The sequence below is a fragment of the Galeopterus variegatus genome, unplaced genomic scaffold, assembly GCF_000696425.1.
Source record: "Galeopterus variegatus unplaced genomic scaffold, G_variegatus-3.0.2 Scaffold131, whole genome shotgun sequence".
NCBI lineage: Eukaryota > Metazoa > Chordata > Mammalia > Dermoptera > Cynocephalidae > Galeopterus > Galeopterus variegatus.
In genome coordinates, this window is record NW_007726242.1 from 895,082 (window position 1) to 900,463 (window position 5,382).

A 5,382-nucleotide genomic window follows, 5' to 3' on the forward strand; every position below is an offset into this window, starting at 1 on the left:
TAACTGGCCATCCCTATATAGGGATCCAAATCCTTGGCCTTGGTGTTATCAGCACCACATTCTCCCAAGTGAGCCACGGGCCAGCCCTCACTGCCAATGTTTTAATTATAGGTCCCTTTGTGGATGCCAAATTTGTTGTCACAAGTAAACACCCACAAGGTCCTTGTCTGTTGTGAATACTGAAAGAATCACATGTAGAAACTAATTTTATTTGGGTTGCACAAGCTGGGAGTGAGGCTGGCCTCCTGATCTATGCCAAGCTCTCTGAACAATGTTTTAAGGGGTCTAGCTACAGGAACTCATACATATCCAATAAAGCCTGGGTTATTTTTATACATATTCAAGTGGGGATGAGCATGCATGTGCAGTGATGTGTCATGTATATTACATGCATGCAACCCAAGGTCTCTTGAGGTTGGAGATTTAAGCATAAAAATGAAGGAAGGTTGGCCTTGTGTAATCAAAAGGTGAAATTAGGGACAGAGTTGAGACTTGTGTACAAACTCCCTGATCTGGCCAAAACCGGATGGGACTAATTGGGATTTTGGCCTCGGCTGTTATTATCTGAAGCCTGTTTCTCACAATCAGAATAGTTGAATGAAAGGAGGAAAGGAGAAAGACTTATTAGGGAGAGAAAGAAATGAAGGGTAGCTCTTAATCAAAAAGAAATGGGGGTTGGTAGCTCTCAATTTTAATGAATCTGGTTGTTATGGACTGAATGTTTGTGTTCCCCTAAAATTGATATGTTGAAGCTCTAAGACCCAATGTGACTGTATTTGGAGGTAAGGTTTTATAGATTAAATGAGGCCATAAGGGTGGGACCCTAATCCAACAGGATTGGAAACCTTATAAGAAGAGGAAGAGAGATTTCTCTCTCTCTCCCCACACAATCACAGAAGAAAGACCGTGTAAGAACATAGTGAGAAGGCAGCCATCTGCAAGCCAGGAGAATCCTCACTAGGAACCAAACTGGCTGGCATCTTAATCTCAGACTTCCCAGACTTCAGAACTGTGAGAGATAAACTTCTGTTGTTTAATTCTCTCAGTCTATATATTTTATTATTGCAGCCTGAGCAAGCTAAAACATTGGTGGCTGTATATTGATATTTCATTGTGGTTTCATTTTATAATTTCCTGATATTTAATGAAATTGAGCACCTTTTCTTAGGTTTATTGGCCATTTGGATATCCTATTTTTGTATTCTATTTTTATATCTTGCTGTGTATTCAAGTTTCAAGCCCATTTTTCTATTGGGTGGTCTCTCTGTTATTGACTTCTAGGAGTCCTATATATTTCTGGAATTCTAGTCTTAGGAGATATAAAAGTATTGCAAATATCTTCTCCTACTCAATTGCTTGCCTTTCATTATCTTACGATGGTGTCTTTTGATAAAGTTTTCAATGAAGTTTACTCTATTGGCACATTATATTATGGAGGTATGTTTCGTGTCCTGATTAAATACTCTTTGCCTATCACAGGGTCATAAAGATGCTTTTTTATAATAACAATGTCATAGTGTTAATGGGCATCTTTGCTTCATTCCCAGTCTTGGGTGAAAAGCTTTCAGTAATTAACATTAGGAATCCTTTGCCTATCACAGGGTCATAAAGATGCTTTTTTATAATAACAATGTCATAGTGTTAATGGACATCTTTGCTTCATTCCCAGTCTTGGGTGAAAAGCTTTCAGTAATTAACATTAGGAATCGTATTTGCTATAGTGTTTTATAGATATGTATAGTCAGATTAAAGAAGTTCTCTTTTATCCCTACTTTGCCAAGAGGGATTTTTAGAAAATTCATCACAAGTGGATATTAAATCTTACTAGATGCTTTTATTGACTCTAAGATGATCATGTCTTTTCTCCCTTTTTTCATGTTTATGTTGTAAATGACATTTATTTTTCTCCCTTGCATTTCTGCAATAGCCTAGAAATTTCTAGTGGTCATCCTAGAAGTGCACCACATATATTAGTATTTATCAAAGTTCATTATTAATCAATCATCAGTTAATTAATTAATTTGAACTTATTTGATATATAGTTCTTCCAGTATACTTCTGGATTTTTTTTTTTTTTTTTTGTCTTTTTCCGTGTCCAGCAACGGATCGCAACCCTCAGTGTCGCCCCCGTACCGGACCGGGACCGGCTACGGGATCGCAGCCCTCGGTGTTGCTCCCACACCTCGCTCAGCCAGTGAGCGGGAACCGGTCTGTATGTGGGATCCGAACCCTCGGCGGGAGCGCCACCGCGCTTCCCAAGCAGCGCACTGTAGCAGTGCGCCACCGGGCCGGCCCATACTTCTGGATTTGATTGCTGATATTTTGCTGAGGATTTTTGAATGTACACTTATGAGAACAATTTAATGAGGGTTATGGTGCTTTTTTTTTTTTTAAGATGACCAGTAAGGGGATCTTAACCCTTGACTGTGTTGTCAGCACCACGCTCTCCCAAGTGAGCTAACCGGCCATCCCTATATAGGGATCCGAACCCTTGACTTGGTGTTATCAGCACCACACTCTCCCAAGTGAGCCATTGGCTGGCCCTTAGGGTGCTTTTTAAAATCTTGTTGAAAAGTTTTCTTTTTTTACTCTTCTGTGGAACAGTTTGTGTAAAATGATGTTATTTCTTTAAAATTTTTTGGAAATAATTCACCGAAGAGACGTTTTAGAGTTTTCTTTGTTGGAAAATATTAATAATTGATTAAATTTCTTTTGTAGATATAGGAGCATTTAGATTTTCCTTTTCTTATGTAAGTTTTGAAAAATTGTGTTTTTCAAGGAATTGGTCTATTTTCTCTAAATTGTGAAACATATTGGCAAAAGTTATTGATTAATTTCAAGAACTATAAGGAATCTGGGGTTTTATACCACTTGAAAGCTAATAAGTTAGTCTATTACTGTTCCATGGATGGCTGGCAAAAGATACAAGGCTCCTGGGTCAGAGACAAAGGACATTATTACTCATAGCAAAAGCATGAGCTTGGTGTTGGTTTCCATCAGTTCCTCAGGCCCTGCACACCCCAAGAGGGTGATGCAGGCTCATGATGAATGCCTGTAAATGTAGTGGGCCACATTATAGGAGAGGAGCCCTGACTTCGAGGGCTTCACTGCTTTTATAGTGAGCTGATGTAAGCCTCCTGTTTCTCTGGTGGTAGAAGTTACCTCATCCCACAGGGTTGCTTGCGGCAACTCTGAGGAGTGCCCAGGAGCACCCCGCTCCCTTTCCCTCAGCTTTCAGTTAGAAGTCTTTCTTCCCATGCAGATCAGGACATCACTGTTTCTCATCCTATCTCAGCTACCTGTTGCTGAGGCTAAATACCAGAAAAATGCAGTTAAGAAGCAAGGGCTTCATATTTCCACCCAGCTTCCATTCATGGAAAGGAGGCTCTACCTTGGGCATAGCACTCTGAGAATACTGGGGCCTGTGAGGCTTGTGAGGCTGGGGTTTGCCAGCAAGAGAGACCAGCTGAGAGGACCTGAAGCTTCCTCCATCCCCTCCAATGAGTGCTCAGCTCCTGTAGCAGGGGAGTCACACAGAGAGAACTTGTTATTATCTACATGCCCAGCTCTAAATCCCTGGGGGGGTTTAGTTAGGCCGGCTAGTTTGTAGGAAAGAACTGAGGGGGAGGACAGCTGGGTAGAATCCTTCTGGGATCAGATCAAATATCAAACAATTACCTTAGAAAATACTTTTTCAAAACACCAGAATCTGATTTGTCTAGTTTGTAGAACAATTTATGCCCCAAATTTACTGATTTGCTTAAAAAAAATTGTTGAAAACAGTTCAGCAATCAGCCAGCAATTAATAGAGTTTAACCACTGGGTGTAGTCAGGGATGGAGAGGAAGAAAGCCCTACTGAAAGTACATGTTTTTTCAAGGGAACCCCAATAAGAATAAGAGTTGACTTCTCAGCACAACAATAGAGGTTAGAAGGCAGGAAGATAACATATTCAAAGTGCTCAAAGAAAAAAACTGTCTACTGTGGATCCTACATCCAGCAAAAAAAATCTTTAAAAAATGAAGGTGAAACGCAGACAATCCTAGATAAACAAAAATAGAGAATTTTTTGCTACAAGACCTACTTTACAAGAAATACTAAAAGAAGTTCTTTGGGCCGAAATGAAGTGACCTGAGATAGTAATTAGAATTCACATGGAAAAAAAAAAAAAACACCAAAAACAAAGAACACCAGTATAAAGTTTTACGAACTTTCTGAAGTACCCTCCTGTGAGGAACTCAAGTAATTCAATAGCAAGAAAACAAATCATTCTATTTAAAAATGGGGAAGTTGGCCGGCCCGGTGGCACACTGCTACAGTGCGCCGCTTGGGAGTGCGCCAGTGTTCCCGCCGAGGGTTCGGATCCCACATACAGACCAGCTGCTCACTGGCTGAGCGAGGTGCGGGGGCAACACCGAGGGTTGCGATCCGGTTGCCGGTCCCGGTCCAGTATGGGCGCGACACTGAGGGTTGCGATCCGTTGCCGGTCACGAAAAAAGACAAAAAGGAAAAAATAATAATAATAATAAAAAAATAAAAGTGGGCAAGTGACCTGAGACACGGCAAATGGCCAACAGATGTATGAAATGCAAATTAAAACCACAATGAGATATAATCTCACACCAACCAGAATGGTTATTATCAAAACAACAAAAGATAAGTATGGTGAGAATGTTGTACATCATTGGTGGAAATGTAAATTAGCACAGCCATTATGGAAAACTGTAGGGAGGCTCCTCAAAACAAACAAACAAAAAACTTAAAATGAATTACCATATGGGGCCGGCCCGGTGGCGCACTGGATAAGTGCGCCGCTTGGGAAGCGCGGCGGCGCTCCCGCCCGAGGGTTCGGATCCCACATACAGACCAGTTCCCGCTCACTGGCTGAGCAAGGCGCGGGAGCAATACCGAGGTTTGCAATCCCGTTGCCGGTCCCCAGTCCGGTACGGGGGCAACACTGAGGGTTGCGATCCGTTGCTGGACACGGAAAAAAGACAAAAAAAAAAAAAAAAAAGAATTACCATATGATCTAACAATTCTACTTCTGGTATTTACCTGAAAGATCTGAAATCAGTATGTCAAAGACATGTCTGCACTCCTTTGTTCATTGTGCAGCACTATTCACAATAGCCAGGATATGGGAATCAACCTAAGTGTACATCAGTGGATGAGAGGATAAAGAAAATGCGGTATATATATACAAAATGAAATACTATTCAGCTTTAAAAGAGAAGGAAATCCTGTCATTTGCAACAACATGGATGAAATTGGAGAACATTATGCTAAATGAAATAAGCAAGCACAGAAAGACAAGAGCTGCAGGCTCTCACTTTTATGTGGAATCTAAAGAAGCAGAAAGTAGAATGGTGAGGTGTAGGGAGGG